Raw genomic sequence first — 24,549 nt, 5'->3', positions numbered from 1 at the left:
AGGAAAAGGTTTGGGTTACATGTCATGATTCAAATTGTGGAGGATTTCTAATAGGATGTGATCAACTGCTGGTTGTAAACACTGACAATATTTCTGTTAGGACTAGTGGGGTTTTTTATTTTCTTTGTTGGTTTGGAGGTTTTAAGATTAAAAAAAAGGAAAAAGTGGGCCAGGAGACTTACTTCTTGATTTGGTGAAGCAACAAGATCAATCTGCCCTGTTACATCAAAGCAGAGCTTCTGCAAAGGCTGTTCCTCTTTTAAAAAGTTTAATGGCTTAAGAGCCTCAAGTGTGTTCTTCTGTGGTAAGAAACCATATCAAAATAGGAAACAAATCTGCTCTGTTTGCATCTTTTCTTGGAGTCATTTTCCTTGACACAGAGCTCGCCTGGCCTTGCGGACCATGGGCAGCCTTGCAGACTGAGCTGGGTACCAGTCTGGCCTGTGCTGCCAGCTGGGCTTGGCAACCAATTCCCCTTCACTCATCCTGGCTGCCATTTGTAGGGAGTGTCCACCTGCCCTTGAGGGTGTTGGTGAAAATGGAGAGAACTGGGCTTCAGACTCTCCTGCTCTGTAAAGTGTTAACTCCAGGAGAGCTGTTGCTGGATGCTATGTATGCTGGATAAGATCCAAAGTGCAATTAAATGTTCCCTGCCACAGTGTATACACAAACACGTGCACACACACACACTCTTCCTTGCAGGAGGATCAGATGTGAGTGAAGTGGGGTTGGAAGAATTTGCTTTCCCCTGCTTCTCTTGGCATACTGTACTTTGGCCCCCCCAGGCGTGGCACTTGCTCAGCAAAGTTTCTTCTTGGGAAGTGTCACTTCCAAAGTGTTTGATTCTTTGCTTTTCACAATAGTCAGGAACAGGACTCTGCTGCTGAGTGTTGAAGCAGAGCTGCCCTGTGCTGATGCAGAGGAATGCAGGGGAAGCAACCCTAATGTGCTTTGTTTGGTAGCTCACAGCATCTGCTCTTCTGTGGTGGTGCTTTTGTCCTTTATGTTGACATCTAATGATTTTTTATAGAATATTAGTATGATCAAAATGGTTCACAAAGTATCTGGCTTTCACCCCCAGTGAGAGAGGTCAGGCATAATAATGCTTTCTGAAATCTGTTTATCTTTGTGCATGTGTATAGAATTTAAATGAAGCTTTTTATTCAGCTTGCATTCAATTGGAAAAGAATTGCAGAGAGATGTTGAACCCCTCAGTGAAGAGAATCTCATTCTATATTTAGATCTCTTTTATTTATTCATTTATTTTTCCTGCAGTATAGCATAGTAGTGCTGACTAGGGAGCATCTACCACAACTCCTGTTTTCCTTCTTGCATTGTTTCTCCTTCTCCCCTTCCCCTGTAGCTACTTTGCCTTCTGTCAGTGCTGGAGTTTCATGATGGTGGTTTTGGGGTAGTGGCCAGGCTCTCTTCAGGTGATTTAGCTGTTGTGATTTTCAGTACCTGCCTTATGTATGTTGTTCCTGTGGCTAAGAAATCCTCTCCTGTTAATAACTGAAAGGCTTCAATTTTAACCAGTCTCTGTAAACACAACCTCTTTCTTTTCCCCCTCTTTTTTCCTGACTAAATGTCTTCTTCTTGACAGCTGTTAATAGGTAATTAACTTCCCTGTCCTCTTTCCCCTCTGATTATTAGTTTTCTTGCTGACTGATACAACAGTTGTGTTGCCATAAAAAAGCTAGAATTTTATAATTTGATTTTTTGCTCTGGCTGGTCTGATCAATTCCTGTTATTCTGGGTGTAAGGCGGGAGATGCTGTGGTGTTGCTGGTACTACCAGGCTTGTCTGGTTCTGAGGCTTGGACTTTTCAGGCAAGAGCACAGCATCCAGTTTCTGCTTGCTTTCATGAGTCACACTTTTTTGATCCTTAATCATTTTATTCCTCTTGACTGAAATCCTTCCAATTTTTCTATGTAATCCCATTAATGAGATAGCATCATTTGTCTGACAGAGGCTCCAGACATCTAATTGTATTGCACAGTTTTAACATAAGCCTCAACTGGCACCATCTTGTTATGGGAACTTGACACATGCAATTGCTTTGCTGTTTAGAGGTCTGGGCATTGGTTTTCTGATGTGATTGCTCTTTTACTTGTCCTTTCATCACAAGGCAGGCTTTTCTTTTTGCTTTCATTTGCAGTTAGCTGCTGAATCTTGAAGAAAAACCTTTTTTGCTGAGATGTAATCTCATTTAGTAATTCAGTGGAGTGGTTTTAAGAATAGCAGGGAAATGTCTAGTTTGAAGTAATTTAGGGGAACCCCCATCAAATCTGGAAAGTTCAAGAATTGAACACATTCAGAGAGCTTTTCTTTCTTGTCCAGTTCCTCATCTGATGCAGCTTTGTCAACATTGTGGTTTCTGAAATATATTTCTTTACCTATGACAGAAGCCTTAAGACTCATTCCTTCTGTAACTGCATGTCCACACCTGCCTGCTTGGGTCTGATGTGCTTGTTGTCCTTCCCACCCTTCTAGACTCATGGACATGGTTTCCCCAAGCAGGAGAAATGGATAGTGTTAGCACTGATTTGCAGCACAGAGCTTTAGGTGCACACATTTGGGAGTTTTTGGTGCTGGTTGTTCAGTCAGGTGGGTTGACCTGGAGGCTGTAGTTCCCAAAGGGCACCTTTGCTCACCAGCCGTGTTTGCAAGTGGGGAGTGACAGCCCTGGGGTCAGAGTGGTGCAGCCTCATGCAGCAGACAGCCTAAACCAGAGCAGGATTTCTGGGTACAATAAAGGACTCAGCCTCTGCTTTCTCCTGGGTACCATTTGCTTTATTTGAACTGCAGTGTACAGTTGCAGGCAGGTCTCTGGCCTGAGGAGCTGCAGCTTCTCATCCTCCTTCAGCTGAGGATGCCAGGGCAGGGCACTGGGATGCAGTGCCCAGAGAGCTGCCCTTTCTCTGGGACACACAACTGGGGACCTGTGTGCCTCTTGCCTCTTCCCTGCAATGGGAAGGGCATTTATGAATGCTGGATCACCAAGGGCTAAGGTCAGCAGCTGCTCCAAAGAGTGAGACCACCTAACTGGCTTATTGTATACCTGGCAATGGCAAGTCTCAGCTTAAGCTAAACCACCCTTTCCTGGAGAATGACAAAAATAGTGAGAATAAATCTTTTGTTGGTAACTGGACCACACTTTCAGTCCCAGGTTCTGATTTGGTTTTATTTTAGTAGAGCATGTTTTCCATTCAGGTATGAGTGTGATTTAGATGTGTGTATAGAAAAAAGCATCCATTCTTCTTCAGATCCTAAGGATTTCAATTAGACTGTGGCAGTCCTTCTTGTAGGTATTTCCTGTCAAATGGGCACTCCTGTGTTTCAGCTGGAAACCTGCTTGTTGCTTATCCCAGCACTAAGTACCACCAGATGGAAATGCAAAATCTGGAGTATCTCCAGAAAATAAGTTACTCTCTACTCAGAAATGTCTGCTTTCTCCATGCCTCTTAAATGATTTTGTTTAAGTTCTGCATGGTTTGTTCTTCCTTAATGTCCTAATCGGCTTATATTGATTCTAATGTTTCTTGATTTCTGTCCCTTTGAGCTATGGTGGTGGCACGAAGGGAGCTGCCTAAATGACTTTCTCTCTCCTGCTGTAGCTTTTCCAGGCACTGGTGCAGTAATGCAAAAGGACAGAGGTTAAAAATGCTGTCTGCAGTTTTTAAAGTGGTGTAGTAGATTTCTTTTTTTTTTTTTTTCCTTTTTATTGGAAGACTCTTCAAAGTGAAGTCAGTGCTGAATAATCAGGCAATCTTATTCTTCCAGTTCCCACCAGTGGACAAGCTTTTCTCAGCAGCTTCAGAGGCTGAGAGGAGCATAAACAGTGCAAATAGTTGTATTCTTAAGAGTATACTCTAATGAAATAGGAAAATATATTTTAGTGATATGGTACTTACAGCAGTGATACTTGTTGCTTGCCTGTCTTATTGGATTGATTTTGTGAGCTTATTAATTCAGGCTTTGTGGCAGGTATGATGGAAACCTCTATGATGGTGTATCTTAATTTAAGATGGATGAAAGTCTTGTTTAACAATTTGTATAAATGGCATTTGTGGGGTAATAGTGTTTTAAAAACAAGTCTTACACATACTGATAGAGATTTAAAAGTAGACAAGAAGTCACATAAATAAATAGAGGCTGGTTTCTCAGAATAGCTTAAGAGCTTCACTCCCAAAGCAAAAAGGAAGTGTTTCTTGTACTAAGCTGGCTGCAGGCTGGTGATGGCAGTGGGGGCAAGGCCACAGCTGGGCTTCTGTGGCACCAGTGTAGTGTCAGCAATTAGACACCAAACTTGACTGGCGTAACTGATGCTGCTACATGTTTATCAGCCTGTGAACTGGGTTTGGGGTGTTCTGTGGGACAGCTGGGCACTGCCTGAGACGCCCTGACCTGTGCCTGCCCTCCAGCAGCAGCTCTGGCCCCCTCAGCAAAGCCACAGCCTGTTGCCCTGGTTCCTGCTTTTCTCCTGGCTTTGCTGGCTGCTGCCAACTGTTTTCATTTTCCCTTTGTCTCTCTGTCTTTCTCCCATTCTTCTTCTTTTTCTCTCAAAAGTAGCTTTCACCATTAGAGACAATTCCATCACCTGTGGGCCCTACCAATGAATCTCCATGCACATGAGATTGTCTCATGTGCTTTGAGCAGCAGGATGTACAGCAGTGCAGCAGAGACTGGAAGTTTGGCCTGCAAGGTCTAAACAGATGAATGGGGACACAATTCAGCATCATAAAGTCACCCTAGGACATAGAAAAAAGCTCATAATAAGCTTATAGGATGAATAGAGAGTAAGATTGATCGTGATTTAATTATGATCTTTAGAATTACAATATTTCTCATTGGAATACATATTAAAAAATGCCTGAAACATTGTCTCAAAATTGCCCTCCTTGGTCTGATTCTAATTCCTTGTGTAAGGCAGTCATTTAGGAATAATATCTTCTCAGATATTACTGCCTATTTTTGGTTTTCTTGTTAATTTCCTTGTTAATTTTGATAGCAAAGGCCTTGCAGCAGGACTGTCTCTTACCACATACTTGCAAAATACCCCATTTCTACTCTATCCTACGTGCCTCTGTAGCAAATTTAGTAATGCTGTGTTGTTGCTTTTATTGGTCTTCACATTTTTAAAACTCACAATGTTGTTACTTTTTTCCCTGTAGATCAGACTTTCCCAAGCTGTTTTCTCCAGCTATTTCTGGCCTATGCAAGCTCTTCCACCGGTGTCCCATCCTAATCAGCTCAGCCTGTGGTGGCCAAATCTGTTCCCACTTGAGCATTCATGGGTACAGCATCTGCTAGGCCTGGAGCCCCTTCAGCATCCAGAAAATGTTTACACTGATGAGCCATCCTCCCAGTTTCAAAGAGCCCATACAACATGGTTTTGCTGGTGGCAATTTCAGCCTCATTCCTCTTCCCCTTTATTGGTCCCCAATGCCTGAGTTTTAGCTCTGGGTCACTGAAGCATGGGCAAATGGCTTCCCTCTGCTGTAATTGTGTTACTGTTATGGGTTGGTTTTGTGTCTTCATCCTGAATCAGACAAAACTCAGCAAGAACACTGTCCCTCAAGTCAGTATCCAGAGACCAAGGTACCCTTTACTGGTTTTATGTGCTGTTGACTCAAATTGCTTGAAAATGCATCCATAGTCTCTCTGGGATGGTAAAATCCAGATGACATAAATGGGTAGTTAAAAATCTTGTGTTTTACTAAAATTTCCACAAATAATTTAAAAAGCCTACTCCTGTTGAATGTTTATTGCTCTTTTGGCTACTGAAACCATAGTGAATTGGAAGCTGTACATACAAAACCACCTTACTTTATACTTATAAAACTTAATAAAAGTGTTCTCTTTGCATCTATAGAATGGTCAAGGATGATTGTTTTGAGTGCAGCTGTCCCACTAGCTGCCTGGTCTTCATTACCAATTTGTAGGCCTGTAATATTAAAATGACAATTCACTTTAATAAAGAAACAAACAAGTGAGAAAAGCTAATTGTACTATCACTCCCCAGCCTGCTGTTTTCCCTCATCTTTCATCTGAGTCAGAAGCACAGAGGGGTTTTTTTCTTCTTGCTTTATTAAAGGCCTTCTACTGTTTCCTTAAGCATTACTTCTTTTGCATTTGAACTGAGAGATTGTTTTTCTGCTTCCTTCTCCCCTGATAAAATGAACCAAAAGGACACACATGACTTCTTGCATAGGGCAAAACTTGGTAGCTTCACTGTATTTAGATATAGATATAGTGCTGGTTGGTGGGAGATTCAGAGTCTGTAATGATGTGTTTTTCAAAGGTGAAGTGCATCACATAAACTAATAACCCAACATGTATGCTATATAAAGATGAAGTATATATTTTTGTTTGTCTGTTTAGTGTTATAGAAATAAAAGAAAAAGATGAATCCTGAAGTTGTGGAAGAGTAAACTGCTTGCAGAAACCTTGAAACATGACTTTATTGACTACATCTTGTTCTAACATTGGAAAGGGAGAGTTGCATGTGCTCATTTCTGTTTCAAAACATGCCTATATGGCAAGGTCCTGCCTTGTACCTTGTACCTGCCTTGTACCTTGAAGCTGCTGAGTTTTGCTGTGGGCCCTGCTGTGAGCAAGGTGGGATGAGCTGTGCAGGATGGCAGCAGCCCTCAGGCAGCACTCACTGCAGGGTGTTTGACACTGGCTGCTCTCAGCTTAGGAAAGAGTCTCTCTTGCATATGATTTTTTTAATTACATGCATGGAAAACCCATTTGTGTCAGTGAGAATTTATGCTTTAAATGAGCGCAGAGGATCTAATAGAAACATGAAGGGTAGATGCAAGTGCAGAAGGTTGTTAAAGCATCGTAATGCTTCATTTCCTGATGTCCAGGAGTCTTAGGTGGAGAATATAAATTGGGTAAAGAAATTGAATTAATCTTTAACTGAGCCTGCTTTAAATAGTATCTTCTGCAGTGTTCAGTTTTGCTGTGTTGGATATATTTTGGCATAACTTTATTTGCTTACTGCTAAAGTGGCATTGTAAGAATAATATATACTGAGAGTGATGGAAGTTATGTCTTATGTCCTGTCAGATATGTTGGTGGTATTTGTTTTTTTCTTAGCATTTGCACTGGTGACATTTTTCAAGCCATGGTTCAAGTAAAGGGCATCTTGTTATTGAGGAAGTTCTTACATCCCATCTAAAAATGGTCATATACTGCAGTCAGCTTCATATTTCTGCTTTACCTACCTTCATAGAAAAAAGTATGTGTCTGTTTTCTGCATATGGTGGAGCAACCCTGCTCTGAATATATGTATATTAATTAAAGGAAACCAGTTTTGCCTATTTCTGTTTCCTTTTGGATTTTCCCTGAGAAAGTGTGTCTCAAATAATTTTAAAGAGCTCCATGAAAAGAGTAAGACCACCACCTTGGGAGGAGAGCACTGGTGACAGGGAGGATTTCTGGGAGCTGCCCTGCATGTTTGTGGCCAGCAAAGGGCTGGAAATACCCTGATTGCAGGGCCTTCTTCCTGTGGTTCCCCTTGGGTTTGCTTCCAGAGGATGGGAGCTCAAGGCTGGATGTTGTCAGGAAGATCAGGCGTGAGTTGAGTTTCATAGAGATGTGTGAAAATATGCTGAAAATAGCTGTGTGTGTGTGCACTCCCAGGAGGACTAGAGGACTGGGGTCCCTACGTGTTGGGCTGCATTGGAAGGCTTCCAATTGCTGTGGACCCTGCAGGCACGCCAGGCACCTGGGAAGAGAGGTCCCCCTGCCCCAGTGCAGCCAATTTGTATTGAGGAGGTCTCCTCAGTTCCTCAGAGCAAGGCTCAGGGTCCCAGGCTTTGTCTGTGGACAGAGCTGTTCCCAGCGCTGCTTTGTCTTGCATGAGTAAATAAGAGCAGAAAGGTTGCACTGGGTAAGCCAGACTTTGATCAGATATATGCGTGTCTGAGCCCATTTTCTTTGGCAGTAGACTGTAGAAAATAAGCCCTAAACAATAAAATCCCCCTGAAAATGCAAGGGTATAAAAAGTCACAGCATCCATTGGCATGTTGTGCTTTGCTCCTCCCCTTGGTGCATGTACTTCATCATTTGCACAGCAATTGTGTACATTGCATTTCTTCTTACTGCAGTAGTTCTGCCCTTGTAGTGGATGCATTGGGTCTCAGTGGAGAAAGTGGGGGACAGTGCATGATATGGAGCCTGGGAAACTGTTTTTAGGTTAAACAGAAATCCCTTTGGTTGGAATCTAGCACTTCCTTTGGCTTCAGAGCTTTGACATTATTAGTTGCCTTTAATTCAACAAAAGCTTGAATGAGAAGTCATTAGCCCTTGATTTTGTTAGCAAATGATATTTATCAGCAGAAGTCATCTAAATGAAGCCCTTTAGTGTAAAATAAGACACTAAACAGTTTATATTTCATTCAGTTATGGAAGAGATGGTGATTGACATGCAAAGAGCACTGTGTAAAATGCCAACATACGGGAATTAAAAATGCTCTCTGTGACTTGGTTAAGAACAAGCCCTGTCTGTTCCTGAGTTCCCACCCTTGCTTGTAAAAGGAAAGGGAAGCTTGGGAGGTACTGAGGAGCCCAGTCACTCTTCACTGAGAGAGATTTGTACATCTGTAGTATTTCTGAACCAGAAACATCCCCCAGCCCCTTCTGAACCATTTGTTGTCCCCTGCTGTTCAGCTGCTGTTCTCTGCCAGCAGCCCTGTTTGCAGAGGTCAGATCAGCTCACCAGAGCCTGGGGGAAAGCTGTGTGGGCACACTGTACTGTGGATAAAATACACAAGGGGAAAACTGAAAAAGATGATGAGAATTAAAATGCATACTTCTATTAAGTAGTAATGCATTGAATGAAGGTACTAAAAAGCAATATATATTAATGGAATTCTTTTGATACACAAAGCTCCACAGAATACTTCTGTATCTTGAAACACAAATGTGAGTTGTTTTGTCAGTTTTAGAAATACCACTTTTCAGGGTACTTGGAGCTGTTGTTTAATTATAGCTGTCTTTGTAGGAGATAACGTACCAAAATAGTTTTCTCTGAAAGAATATTAAAAATTCAAAACCAATTTAATCTCTCTACAGCAGGAAATATTTAAGTTTTGAAATTCTAAATTTAAAGGATACCTTAGGAGATAATCTTCAATTATACATATATACAATGTCATACAGCTTATGCCAGAAATTTCCAGCTTTTGCAATCTGGCACAAAGCCAGGACACCAGTGTGAAGCACAGTGGCAGTTGCAAGGTCCTAGATAGCTACAGATGTGTCAGGGTATTTATTTTTTATGCTGCAGAAAATATTGTGCTCATTGCAATTGTTCAGGCAAAGCCTTCTGGTCATAGGAGCTAATTGCTTCCATAATAATTAAAGTTCAAGTATCTAAGACCTAATAGCTTTAGACATATAAAAATTAAAATGCGATTGAAATTTATTATGTTGGCTAGGCTGAGCAGATGCTGCAGTCACTGTCAATTGTTTTGTTCTAGTGTGTCCTTGAGAAATGTTTCCATCTTTGTGTGGCTGTTGCAAGGTACAGATGGAGCTGTGGATGTGATGCTGGAGAACACAGGAAGCTGCTGCTTCTCCATGGCCCTCGGGGCATTAGGGACCCTGCTGTGAGCTGGCTCTCAGGAGGAGGAGGAGGCACCCTTCCTTCATAGCACATGAAGTTATTCTTCAATAGAATCAAAAAAACTTCTGGTTCTGTGGCTGTTGCTCCCTGGTATTGTTGCAATGGCCCCTCCCCACTCACCAGCATGAAATGTGCTGGGAGAGGTGTTGGCAGATCTTTTCAGATGTGCTTTTTCACAACAAAGGCATGTGTGCTTATTCTGTGAAGGTATTCTGTGTGGCTCTTCCCCTGAAGCCATGGATATTGTTTCTTTGATTTCCATTAGAATACTGCAAAATTTGCATTTGGCACTGGGTACCCACTGCTCAGGCTAGTTTGAGCCAACATGAGCCTTCTTGGGAATTTGTAATCTCTGGTTACAGCTGTACTATGCCCAAACTCAGCAATACTTATTTTGGGGCCAGTCCTGAGTGCTGAAAGCTTCCCACTGGAGCAAACGACACTGGCAAGCAAGCAGCTGAAATTGGATTGCAGATCCATTCTCCTGCAGATGAGGTACCAGTGGCCATGTCTGTAGTGCACGGGCTGCTGGAATGCAGATTAATGTTGCAATCCAAAATTCTTTATGGCCTAAGAGAAAGGAGGGTCCTTTGTGCCACCTCTGTTTCTGTTAGTTCCAGAAGTAATCCTGTTCTCCTTGTGTTATTGCAATATATTTTGCAATGCAGTGTGATGTATAAATGTGTTAGCTCAGAAGAGAAAGAAATTTTTCCATTCCAGGATTTGGATGTCAGTGTCTGAGACTAATAACTTCTTTTATTTATTTCATTAAAATACTATTTTCTTTCCATAGTTAATTAAAAGTTCATAACAATAGCCATCACAATGCTTCTGGGCAAGTTGAAGGCCTGATGCATGCTATCTATTGCTGATCAATTACCTTCATTGTAAGCTGTTGTGAATATTTGACTTGAAACTGGTGGTAATTCAGTAAGTTTTCTTCTCTAGGACTCTAGGTTGTATAGGCATAACAGGTGCAACAGAATTTTGTTTATTTTTTTTCTCTAAGAAAGGAGACAGATCAAGTTTAAAATTCACAGTCTGGTTTGGAAAACGAGTACGTACTTCTAAGTTAAGAACTTCCCTTGTATTACTAACCCAGGAATCTCTGATATTCACCTATAGTCCTTTCACAGTAAGATCCTATTAAATGATACATATTGCCACAGAAGCAAAATACTGAATTTCACAGCAATGTAAATTTGGAATTAAGTTTATCATGTTTTATCAGTGAATGAAAAATGTTGGATTGGTAGTACCCTGTTAACTTTGATGAAACAGAATACCCCACTGAGGTTGTGGTCCATCCCTTTTGGAAGCTGATGGTTTTTTGCCTGGTAGATATTAGGGTTGCTTTCTGAGTGCTAGAGTATAGCACACTGAGGAAAAAGAGTTACTGAATTAATCATCTAGGGCATGATGATATTTTGATTAAAGTGCTCTCAAGGTTTAAATGGCATGGCAGTGACCTGCACTTTATAATCCCAAACTTCAGTTGTAGATAACCTTATATTTAATGGATGTCCATACACAAACATTTAAAGTAGAAGGAAACTAACTTAAATGAGCAAATTTTGGAAGACTAACAAGTTGAAAGAGTCTTTATAAGTGTACTTTCTAAAGTTCACTGAAGATTCATTGAACTGTTTGCTGAGAAAGATTTGTCAGTGGGCAGTTATTTGATAGAATTTTTTTCATCCTTGGGGACTTGTTTTATTTCAGTGTTTGTTGTGGATCCCCCCATCCCCCAATTTATTTTTCAAAAGGGTGGAAAGCAAACTTAAGTCAGAAAGAGATTTAAATTAATATCTCCAAGATTAGGGAAAGATCTTCCTAAAGACTGGTACAGTTGAGTAGTAAGCTGGGAGAGATGATAAGGAAAACAGAAAACAAAATAAAATAATATACATGAGTTATGATTATTTTGAGACTATCATTGAAGTGGATTCTGAGTGTTCTCTGAAACAGGATGAATGGAAAACTAAACTAGTTTTGTTCTTTATGAAAGCTGCTTTTTTGACTGAATTATCTGTAGGCTGGGAGTAATTCCCCTGTGCTGATGTCTGACTCATTCTTACAAATAGTGCAATAATACACTTCAGCTTTGTCAGCTGTTTGTAACCACAGTGGCCAGAATCCCCATAGGAATTATCATTAATGGGATGCAGTTTTTGGGTTGGCTTTGCTATGGTATAAATTGGCATACTTCCTTTGACTGAACTGCCATGCTAAGAATCTGATGTTCTAGTTTGACATGTGGCTTGGAGTTCCTGTTGATTGAAAGCAGTCTGTTAATAAAATCAAAGTGATTGAATACAGCCTATGGGAACCAGTGCTGTTTGTCATTTGTTATTAGGCAGAAATGTTAAAAAGATTAAGTAATTCTTGAAATGGTTTTTATGAAACAGTGTAATAGTAATTTAAAGAAAGGTGTGTTTTCACCCCAGAGCTTTGCCTTGAGTTACATTTGCAGCCCTTCGTACAAAGCCAAATAAACTGTGTCACTCTGCATTCCCAAATGGGAGAGATGATATACATCTAAGAAATATATTGTATATGTAATTTAAGTTTGGAACCGTTTACAGCACTTCCTTATAGTGAGGATAAACTGAATGACTTTAATTACCAGTGACTTACTGATGGACTGCTGTAAGGTTTTTGTTCTGCATGACTTTCCTTATCTGTATATAGGGTTTTATTCACTGTTATCAGTTTTATGCAGACAGCATGTGTCTTCAGGTCCCCAAAGCAGGGACTGGCTTGGCTGTTGCTGTGGCAGTGCCCTGAAGGGGTTTGACACAAGGGTGCTGGCTGGAGCAGGGGGCACATCTCTGGAAGCAGCCTCATGCTGTGGTGCCTGTCCATGTCTGTGCATCCCAGCCCTGCCACCAGTGCTCTGCAGGGCCCTGAATGGCACCCCAGCAGGCACTTAGCATTATTTGGCGGGGTGGTGCCTCTCATGGAGCTTCTTTGAATGGCTGCAGCCCCAGGGACCTCGCTGGCCTGCCCAGCCCTGACTCCCTGGGCACAGCTGCTGCTGCCTTTTGCTGCTGTGGTGCTCCACTGAATGCTCCTGGGCATGTTTACCTGAGGTGCAAATGTGGCCTTTTAAAAAATTGTTTTGTTTGTGGGCCACTAAATAGAAGGAAGACACATGGTGGGTTTTCTGTGTCCTGGTCCTGCTCAGCGGCTGCAGTTGTGTCAACTTTTCAGGTTCTGTGTGTGGTACTGTCATAAGCAAGTGAGCCTGGGTTAGATAGGTAAATAAATTAATAAATAAATTGGAATTGATCGGGCCACAGATTTGGGATATTGTGTACCTCCCTGAGATGCTGACTGCCCCTGTTGGTCATGGGGCTGCCCCAGGCCCAGCATGGCTGTCACCCCCCAGAGCCATTCCCTGGGCTCTGGTTCAGGGCTGTAGTGAGGGTATCTGCTGTTCCTTGGTGGTTGCTGGCCATTTTCAGCAGAGTAGGGATGGTTTTTGTGTCCTCTGCCTTCAGGTGACTCCATCCTTTAGGGCCAGGTGGCCCCTGCTGCCATCTGGGTACAGAGGAGAGGGAGGACATGTCTGGCTTTGTCCGGGCCCTTCCTGACCATTGCTCTCTGACTCAGGACTCTGACCCTGGCCCTGGCAGTGCCCCCAGCCAGGGGCCAGGGCCACTACAGGACAAGGCCCAAGGTTCATGTGTGTGCTTCCAGGTGTCTCACCTCCCTGAAATGGGCAACCCACCTGTGCCTGTGTGCTATGGGGTGAACACTTGCAGATTTTTTGAGCCTTTGTCATGTTGATAACCTAAGCCAACAGGAATAAGCCTTTCCTACATCCAAAGAGAAACAGAAGAAAGCAAAAACTCTCTGGTGTGGCTTTGGGTGGAGGGTTGGCCATCCCAGTCATGCCATTCCTTAGATCCCCCTTCGTGTCCTGTTTAAGGACACTTGCATTTGACAATAGGCCTGAAATCAGACATCCGTGGCTTGTGGCCCTTTGAAATATTCTCAACAAGAATTTATGCAGTGGGAATTAAATTCCTTTTGTTTTGGACAAAAGGGTTGCAATTAGAGTCCTTCACTGTGGCACTAGAGGACTCTCAGGGAGTCTAGTGTGCAACCAGAGATGCTCTGGTGATTTATCCCCTGGACTTGGTAGCGTGAGCCTTGTGAACTATCACGAGGCACTCTTGCTGTCTCTTTGGATTTGTTAGTGTGCCCTCATTTTGCAGTGAGTCCTCATGTGCTGCCTGTGGCTCAGCTGCCTGATGGGGCATGGTGAGGAGCAGGGAGGGAGGAGCAGGCTTGGGATGCTCAAGAGCTCTGCTTGATATGGCACTGCCAGGCAAGTGGTCAAACAAGGCGCATCTTTCAATTAAATATAATATTGCAACATATTTCGTAGCATTATTTTTGTTCAGGTAGCTTTTCAGTAAGGTAGTGAATTTTATTTTGAAGTGAGACAGAGACAATGATTACAGAGATCTTTGCATAATTTTTCCCACTCTTTGAATTAGATTGCATGTTTGTTCTCTGCTGGCCATTGCTTTCATGTCAGTATAAGTACAAGAGGTTATAGAAGTTCATGATGTTTCTCACATTGTAGCAGCTTTCTGCATACCAACCCCTTTGCCCTTTCGACTACATGAAAAACTATAAATGTGTCAAGCAGGAAGATTTAAATAAGTGCTGTTAAGGTCCCAGACACTCATTGCAGAGCTTCGATTTCTTAAGGGCTGTCTGAGCTTTGCTTTACGTGCAGCCACACGGTCATGCTGACTAAAATCCTGCTAATTATTTTGGAGACATTTTTGTATGATGTGTCTTGAGAAAAGAGTCTGAGCATCTGTGAAACAGATGAAGTGAAAATTCCTCTGGTGTCTATCAGCAAACATAAGCAGGTGGAGCATTTCCAAGTTTCTGCAGCTGAGGGAGGGGCTCCAGAAAAAAACGGTTGTTTGCAGCACAGAGGGGAAATGAAATAAAAAATAATTACTTATGTATCTTCATTTGATGCTGCCTTGTCAGATAAGGCCAGTTCAGAAACAGCAGATTTCTGCTTCATTCCAGGGGCCATTGTAAATTAACTGTCAGGTTTTTCTAGGAAATGAACAGGGCACTGCAGATTCTAAGATACAAATTGCTGAATCTAGAATTGAGCACTGAAAATAGGGCTCATTTCTCGGTTTGAAAGGTCTTAAAGTGTTTACATTTACTGCCTGTGCAAGGTTAATCAAGACAATTTTTGAAATACATTGCTGTATCAATCTCCTAATGGAGATTTCCTGAAAATCAAATGGTTTGTATGTTTTAAGGCAAACCCCAGGAATTTAGAAATAAGAAAAAATATGCCGCTGGTGCCCACTAAAGGAAATGTGTGTGGTAAGAAGCTGTTTTTGCTGCCCAGAATGAAAGGCCAGCTGGCATCAATTAGCACTTTATGCACATGCACTTTTATAGAAATAATTTTTACTGAGCAGATTTCAAAGCCTTTCATTGCCACTTAGTTAATCCCCCTAACAATCCTGGCCAGAGCTGCCCCATTATACACATGGGCAGACTGGAAATTGGGGAGGTTCAAGTGTCTAATCCGTAGCTGCAGAGTGAATCAGTTCTGTCCCATCTCATCTGTCTTTGCAAAGCAGTGCTACCTTTTCTCAGAAAGGAAACAAAAAAACAACATACAAGTTACAGCAGTGGTAATGTGGTGTGTTTTAGAATATCCTGTATAAGGCACTGCCTTTTAACAGTGTATAGGATAGAAATACAATTTGTTTATTACATGAAGGACAGTTACAAAGGATTAAGTAATTTGTACAATAATTGACTTCTCTCCTTCAAGTTCATTGTTTATTGTTTATGTTTTTGTAAAAGTGCATAGACAAAGAATGACATTTCCCAGTACATGAGAGAAAGCCTTGCTGTCTTTTCAAGAAAGAGAGCCTAGTTTTTTTTAAAAATAGATGCTTTCTTCTTCTAGGAGCATGACTGTGTGAAAAATGCAGGCGTGCTGAATTTGACCCAGGGTGTGAAATGAGCAAATGTCCTTCACTACTTTCTCTGAAGATTTCATCCACTTAAAACAAGCTGCTGCCTGTTTTCCACTGTAGTCTTTAAAGGCCAAGAAAGTACAATTAAAATGCAAATATGTGGTTAACCCAGTAGCTCTTGGTGGCATGATTGTAGCCTTGAATGAGAGCTTGGTATCTTTCTTTATGATTATTGTGTGTGGGTTGTTGGTCCCATCACATGTGGGGTGGGGGGAGGAAGCATGACACTCCAGGCTGTACTTGAGAGGAAGGTGTCACAAATGTCATCCCTAAAGCACTGGGTCTTTTCCTATGAGTTTGCAGGGTGATGAGGAGTTTAAATTTATTTTTTTTCCCTACCTCAGAATGGTTGTTAAAAAGGAAGCAGGGAATAAATAGAAAAAAAGCTGCCCAGCTCCCTAGTATCTCATGCTGCTGTGGAAATCAGACGGTAAATAGACAAATTATCCTGTAGTCATGCCTGACTGTAGCCTGAAGATATGAAGTGTTTCTTTATTTCCAGCTGACAGAAGGTATAAATGAGGATCATCACTGTGAATGAGCTGGAGATGCCCTGGGTTTAGCCCTGCATTTGGTTAAGCTGGTGTGTTGGTTCACATCTCAGGGCTATCTTTTCAATTAATTCTTCCAGAGCTGATGAGCTGAATAACGTGAAATGTATTAGAGGGCATGTGCCAGGTGATGGTGAAAGTGCTGCCTGATTATACAGATCTTAAAATATATTTTTAATAGAGTGCTGTAAATACATAAGCAAGTTCCCTATTCATTTGAGAGCAGTATAACTGCACAGCAACTGCACTAAACATGCAGGGTTGCTCTGATATCCCCCCACTGCAATATAAAGCACAGTTGTAAGTTCCTCCAAGATGAGAGGAGTGTTGCATATAAAGCCAACTACGTTTTGTGTAATATAGGAAACATATTGTTCATATTCCACCAAGTGAAATCTGTTTTGGATTTCTTTTGCTGAGGGTCCAGTTCATATAAATTGTGGCTTTTGCTGTATAGCAAAGAGCAAGCCATGGTCTTTTCATGTCTGGAACAGATCGACATAATCAAAATGTATATAAGATATTTAAGATGCTTGTTCAGCATATAAAAAAGCTATGGCTCAGGCTGCTATTCCCAGCTGTAAAATTCAGAGATTTTGGTAGAAAATGAAACCTTTCAAACCAGCATGCATTCCTCACAGTTAATATATATTAACTTTATCCAGTGTTTCATTCTCTCCCTTCTAAACATCAATGTAAGATAGCATTGGCCACTGTTGTTCTGATCTTATAAAGTGTGAATAATGCCTATATCCTTGACTTTCCCCTGGGTCCAGTTACCTTGCACACCTATCAGTAATTTGGGCTTGAGATGGGTGTGAGAGCAGTTGAAGGTTTCAGTGTTAAAAGTGTGTCCCTAGAAATCTTCTGTGCCAACCACCTCTTAATATTTAGATTTCAGATTTTGGATTGAGGACACAGACCCTGGCCATCTCTGAATTATTTTGTAGCATTGTACAGAAAACCTAGGAGAGTGATTGTGCTTGGCTGTACTGGATAGATAGCAGAACATGCTGGCATTGATACCATGAGTAAATCCTCATGGTTTCCCTGTGGTGAGAAATGAAGTTAATTAATTTTACCAAAGTTTTGGTGAATTGGAATGGATTTACCTGGTAACGTGTAGGGGTGACAAAAGTGGACACTGTCCATCCCTCCCTCCCCTTTTTTATTTTTTTTGGTAAGACAGACAACATTATATTTACCCTTGCCTACATTTAAGCACAAAGTTTAATCAGGTTTCATGTTTTTTCTGGGGGTCAGTATAAACATGAAAGATTGTATGTACACAAGAACAAGTCAAATTTACTAGGTGATATTTTTAGCATCCTTTAAGACAACTGAAATGGGATCCTGTCTCAAAGCAAATCAAGAGTGTTTTTGCAGGGATGTGAGCAATATGGAATGCAAGTAGCATTGGCTGGAAATGTAACGTGCAAGTTCTTTAACAAGTTCTCTAAAAGATTGGCTCAAACAAAAAATTTTCCAAATTATTTTGTTAAAAAAAAACCAAAATAAATTCCAAACCTTATAAGGATTTTTTTTAAAGCCCACAGAATTAATATTATCTTGGGGCCCTTTTGTTCCTCTTTGCAGAGTACTATGAAGAAAATTAATTCCTGCCTTTATTTTGCTGTCAATTACTTTAGATTGAGTAGAGATTGATTACTCCTCTGTGATATTCTGCACTAGCAGCAGTGGACAGTATGAAGCAATCAGTTTAGCCCTGATCTTTGTTGTCAATGAATGTAGATTAAATTTAGTCAATTTGTCTATATGTTTTCCTGTTCATACAGTCAGTTCCCCTGCTCTCTCATTGTCTGAAAGCTGTTTTTATCCATAGTTTTTGATATGATTTTTAGTCCTGTTTAAAGTTCATGATGACAATTCCTTTGGTATTGGTAGCAGTTGGATTTGGCTGAAGGGTACTATTGCATATTATGATTCTTGTTTGCTTTTCTCCTTTTTTATCCTTTAAATAGCATACCTTTGACAAGCAGATTGCTGACCTTGGCATTTTTTTAATGCTAAAAGAAAAAAAACCCATAAATACCTCATCAAAGCTGTTAAAAGAAGAAGCTTCAAAGCAGAGAAAGGCAGTTAAAAATTCACTATGATTGGATACTTCTTGTGGTACTTACTTGTTTTTTTTTTTGATATTTGAGTGTGCAGAGAGGCTCAACAAGCACAGTAGTGGTTGTTTACTGGTGGAAATACTCCCTTGCAATCACAGTTGGAGTAACTGCATATACAGGCAGAGCCAATTGATGTTGTGTATTACATGTTCTGAGCAGGCTGTGCAACAGAAGTTATAAAAATGGCATTTAGGTGTTCCTTTCCAATGGCTTTTCTCAATCAAAGGAAATGTTTTTGTTCTTTTGTTGTATATTTTTTTACTTATTTGCTTCTTGGCACTTAGTTCCCCATAAAATTAGCAACTATGTTTAAAAATATTTTTTGAGGGGTTGTCATAAAATGCATATGTTTGTGATGGTATTAATTTAAAATTATATGTTCCAAAAGATTCCACAGAGGTGAACTTATTTGAGAAATAGTCTATCTCCATACAATGGAACATATGTTTACTTCAAGAATGTTGCTAACTCTGGGAATATTTCCAATGAGAGAGGCAGCAAAAGTGAATCATTCACATGTTTGGAGGAGTGCTTTGGGTTTGGTATAAGCCTGTGGTATGTGTTTGAGGTACATGGAGAAGTACAAGCATTTTGGCTAGTCCAGGCTTGCCTCCCCATTACTTGTGTGTGCTGAGTTATTTGTCTCATCTGCACTTTGCTTACATGAGGTAAAACAAATGGACCTTGATCATCATCTTGTTCTCTATTTGACCTCCAGCAGCAGATGCCTTGAAGAAGGAGAAACTGAAAAGTAGATAAAAAGACATTTGCACCTGGCTGATTTTTTGTTGTCTAAGGGGTGTGGGATAAATCCTGATCTCAGCTGGTGATCATCTTATGAATCCTCTTATCCTTCAAGCATGAGATCTGATTACCTCAGGTCTTTCTGTTCATGCTCACATAGCTGTAAATATAACACCTGCTGTGTTACCTAACTTTGTAAAATTACCCATTTTATAACCCTTTGACCAAGGAAGTACACTTGGTTAAAACAGGGAGCCTCTTTGTCTCAGCCCATAACATCAGGCCAGACAAAGTAAAAGTGATTTTTCCTGCTGTGACCTCTGCAGAAGCTCAGAGACATCTGCTATGCATTCTTCCTGAGGCAGAGGTGTTGTGCTTTGCCTGTGCTGTTCCCAGCATAGTATATGATGCATACATGGCAATAAAAATATATTCAAAGTTAAACAGACCAAAATGACTGCAACCTCTGATCTTGTAAATTGTTCAGTTGTGCAGTCTGGAGGGTGAGTCTGAATGAGAGATGCACTCAAATCGACACTGAGATATTTGAAATACCTCTGAATCCTCTGTGATTAGCAGAACATGTAGAAGGATACTCTTGACCATAGGAAATACCTCCTTGTTCTTACTGAGGGCTTAGATTATGGGTTACAAAATAAACTTTAAATCCTGTGCATTTAAAACCTGATTCTCTGTGTCTCCTTGAATATAATACCTACAGAAAGTGTCATGTGAAATGCAAGGCAATTACAAAGCTTGCAGAAGGGAATATTGTAAATTATTGATAAATGACTGTAGGCATATAGGCTATAGACACAGCAATCCTTACTGCCAGTCCTGAAATACAGCAGCACAGTTCAATTGTATTGTGCAGTACATTTATGCAAATTAATTGTCTTTCATACTGATGAAAGCTGTTTTCACTCTGGGCAGGATGACACGACTCTGATGTCTCATCCTGTTTTTTCCTCCCCTTTTCCCTCCACCCTGATCTCTGGGCGCACACTCTCATTGTTTTTTTCCTTTTTCCCCTCCAGTCCCTCTCTGTATTCCAGACAAGGAACCTGTTTTTAATTTTCATGTGTCATGTCTGTCTCATAAAACACACACACTGGATCATATGACTGTTGTGCAATATTTGAGAGCTGTTGAAATGAATATCACATAGAAGGCCTTGTAAAGTCATCTTGAAATAAACTGTACCAAGTTTCAATTTTGAAAGGAGCAATAATTCCATGCAGATGAGAGAAGTAAAGATACACTGACCACTAATAACAAGTACATTTAAAAACAGTGCTTGTAGCTTTTACCCCAGTCCCTGTCACATGGGCAGGTGTGTTGGGGGTGCTGTCTCAGCCCCTCGAAGGGAACATGGTGGGGTGGTTCTGCTCTGCCATGGGCTGTATTCAGCATCGTGGTGGCCCCTGTGCTGTGCATGGAAGAGACTGGCCAACCCAGCACTGACCCAAAGTGTCATCTTTGGATTGCAGGCAGAGTCCAGTTATGAAACAGCTACAAATAAGTTGTGTTGTTCTGCCCTGTCTTAAGGCTCTGTGTGACTAATGATTTAATAAGATGTTATTTTGTATGTGCACATGCAGGCATAGCTTTTTTGTCTGGTGTATGAGCTCAGTAATGCAGTTTCAGGAGGTCTGTGGGAATCAGGCAAGGGAAGAAGATCCTTGGTGGATGTTGGCTGTAGACTTCAGTGTGTAAGGCTTGTGAATGAGGAACACCACTGTGTAGTTCATTGACTTTTGCAGTCAGTGCATTTGAGTGGTTTTAAATAAGCAGTTCAGATGAGAGCATGTTTTTGCTTCTGGTCACTCGTACAGTAATACACTTCTGACATGAGACCCCAGAGGGCCATCTCACAGGCACACATCTCTGCTAAGTGGAAAGCTGTGGGGATTCTAATGATGGGTGTTGCTGCTAAGTTGCCAGGCTGATCTGGAAAGAACTTTGGAAAGACCTTTTTTTCCTAGGAGTCCTACAATATCAGCTCCACAGCACCTATTGCAGAAGGACCCAAACTGTTTTCAGGTTCTTTTGTCTGGAAAGGGTGAACTGGAGCCGAACCCAGACCCTTCTTCACTCTCTTCCCTGCCCCTTAGGTGAAGCAGCACAGGAAGGAATCAAGCTGATGATGAAGGGTGAAAGAACAACAGAAACTGTAAAACATGTAGGATTTATAGAAGCAAAACCCAATCTTTTCTACATAAGTATGAACCTGTTGTGCAAGAGCTTTAGATACAATGCAGAACTGGAGTATAGCTATTGAGTGCCCACATGGAGGGAGAAGGTTCTGCAGCTACATGACGACTGACAGGACATTGTCATTTTGAGATGAGTGTTTACTTCAGGATAATTTCATATTCCTGTCCTACAGAATATAAATAGTGGCAGGAAGGAGTTCACAGAGAAGTCTTTTAACCTGGAGCCCATATACACAGTCTCTTCTTGTTACTGCTATTATTGCACACATCTGTCTCATTTGAGAAAATGCCCTTTGCTTTTCTCTTGTGCTTTGTTTCTTGATTTGCTGTCATCTGGGTGTGTTGAATTATAGATGGCTTTCAAGAGTGCAATAACAAGGGATGGACAGCAAGGGCACCCATGCTGTCACATTGCTTCATTTTCTTTCCTGAGTTGGCTTTCATAGTATTTGGGTAAGGGCTGGAGGTGAGCAGAATATGCCCTTTACATCTGACATGCCTCCTGAGTTTTGGTTGACTCCTGTATTCTAAAAAACTCTTGCTCGATTAAAATGGCTGCTAGGCGATTCCTTCCACCTCTCCTTTGAAGACTGTCTATTTTGCTTTCAGATTGAGAGCAGAGGTATGAAAAATGTCCTTTACTGCTTCTGGGCAAGGATACCAGAAGCAAGAGGAACATCATGACCTTCTAAGTTTGTTTTAAAGGTTACTCATTTGGTGCAGAATTGCAGCCCTGTGGTACCAGGGGTGAGAGCATCTTGCAGTGACCCAGCTTGGAGAGCTGGAGCTGCCTGCCCAGTCCATAGCTGAGGGCAGCTGTTGGTGTGGGCTTCACAGAAAACTTTATGGTATTTCTTCCTGGCTTGCACCAGCCAGGAGGGCTGAGCTGTTTGTCTCCATGCCTGTCCCTGCTGAATACTGCATTTGCCAAGGCTGGCACCCAAACAGACTGCGGGGGCAGAAGCAGGAGATTTTAAAGATCATATCTCATGGTCCTGAAAACTTCTTTTTAAAACACTAAATTTTTGGTAGTTCTTGCTGGGCAGCCTTTTAGGGGAGAGAAGTGCTCAGTGAAAAGTACTGTCTGGGCAGGAAATGCTGATTACAATACAGCTTGCTTTATGGAGCTACCTTAGTAAGGAGGAGGGAGTCTTAGTGTTGCTCAGTGGAAGCAATTGTTTGTCAAGAATAAGAGGTTTTGCTTCTTGACGTGCAGCTTTTTTTTTTTTTTTTTTAAAGTAAGGCTTGTGTACTGTGCTCTGAAAAACCAAAAGGGTCATGACTGTCTTCTCCTTCCTCTCCATGTCCAGGGGAGGAGGAGGGAATGCAGCACACAGGTTTCCGATGGATGAGAGCACGGAATGGCAGCTGCGAACACTTTGCTGCCGGGTGGAGAGGTAATTTCAGCACTTCTGTGTGCTGATGTTTTGCAAACTGCCGTTGTTTCAGAGGCACTTTTTCCACATGTGCATACTTGGAAAAAGCAAAATATTTTTACTTAGGATTCTTGGACTCGCCTTTGAACCTCTCGTGTTGTACTGACATTCTTGGACTTCTTCAGGTTTTTGTGGAGTTTCTTTGCACTGACTCAGAGGAAGATTTCATGTATGTGGTAGCAAATTATAGTCTGACAGGATGGTAGAAACCTGGAGTTGTTCCAGCACAGTAACTGAATCAAAATCTGAAATGGAATTACACTGCTATTTCTAGATTATTTTCATGATTCTGTTCTAATTTGCTTTATCTTGCACTGTGTTATGTTTTAACAATGCCCAGAATAAAAACAGATTTGTTTTTATTGTGAATATTTTAAGAAAAAATATGACTTTGAATAACTATTTTTACATCTGGCTCTGCATTACATATGTTGCACTTTCTCCATGCTACACCTGTATATAGCCAAGGACAGGAGTATGGACATGGCACTGTGCCCATGGTGAGAGCTGCCCACAGACAGAGCATCTCTGCCTATTCTTGGGCATTTTCTTCCATTTTCTCTTGCTCTGGATTTTTGCTTTGCAGGATAAGTGGCCATCATATACCCAGAAGAGGTAGTGTTTGCAGGCTGCATAAATCTGTGGTGATGCAAACCAGCAGAATATATTTTTTTAGGGTACCTTGTACTATTTCAATTTCATTATGCTCTGGCTGCTGCAAGATGCAGGTTACAAATGTGAGCTGTCAGTTCTCTATGTTCTTTGGCATTCAGTTTTGGATCATGGTAACTAACCAAATGCAGCCACCTTTAGAACTGTCCTTTTTGCATTTTTTCCTCTTTTCATTCCTTCGTTCTTGTTTTATTTCCCGAAGTTATGGTTTAAGCATTGCCATGGATTGCAATGGTGTAATTTCTTCATCCCAAATCACTGGGATGTTGCTATTGGGTTATCCAGCAGAACAAACTCTGGTTGGCTTGACTGTAATTTTGCCTTATTTAAGGAGCAGTTCCTAAACAAAATACTGAGAGTATTTAGTATCTAATTGTAACATTCTCGTAGTCTCAGAAAGTATTAAAACCCCTCCACAGCTCTAAAAAACTACTGTAACTAGAATGACAGAGCTCTCTTCACTCTCAGTGCGGGCTGAGATGAGCCCTAATTCCTGGGGTCTCTGCAGAGGTGGGGAAGGCAGGTGGGTCCCTCCTTTGGGTCACTCGTGCTAAGGTGACAGGTAACTGTGCTCAGCCCTGCTGCTGCTGCCAGCACTGCTGGAGGGGGGCACTGTTTGAGGAGGTGTCCTGCAGTAAACAGGATGTGGTAAATTATGTGGCAACTTATATTTTTATTGTTGTATTTCAAGATGAAGAGGAATATGGTTTCTAATATCAGGATAGGTGTTGTCACATATGCCATAGATGGTTTGCTGGCTCACTGGCTTAGAAAGGAGGTAGGCTATCTTTCTTTCAAAGGGTTTAGAAAAAAGAAAAGTAGGAGTATTTAAGAAATGAGCTGAATTCTTGAAGAAGTCTTTAAGTAATTTAAAAATATATATTTACTTATTTTGTATTTGTAGAAAATTACTTTATCTTTTGATAACAATTCAGGGACCCCTTTCCAATTCTCATGATTGAGAAAAATTTGTGGTAATGCCTGATTTTTAAGATTTTTTGAAAAGATGTGCATTTATGTATATGTCTGTATATAATACAAACATTTAAAACCTGTTTCAATGGCATGAAATAATCTTTTGGTTAGTGATTCTTCCATACGAAAGTCTCCTGCT

General features: G+C 41.1%; 1 protein-coding gene across 2 annotated transcripts in view; it reads left to right on the top strand.

The window, feature by feature from the left end:
* The window catches only part of PID1 (phosphotyrosine interaction domain containing 1), an 85,128-nt gene that overhangs the window by 33,732 nt on the left and 26,847 nt on the right, over positions 1–24,549 (top strand). The window lies entirely within an intron of this gene.

Source organism: Geospiza fortis, unplaced genomic scaffold (genome assembly GCF_000277835.1).
Source record: "Geospiza fortis unplaced genomic scaffold, GeoFor_1.0 scaffold318, whole genome shotgun sequence".
In the NCBI taxonomy this organism is placed as follows: Eukaryota; Metazoa; Chordata; class Aves; order Passeriformes; family Thraupidae; genus Geospiza; species Geospiza fortis.
The sequence above is the reverse complement of the archived record's forward strand: the minus strand, read 5'-3'. Positions and strand labels throughout refer to the sequence as shown.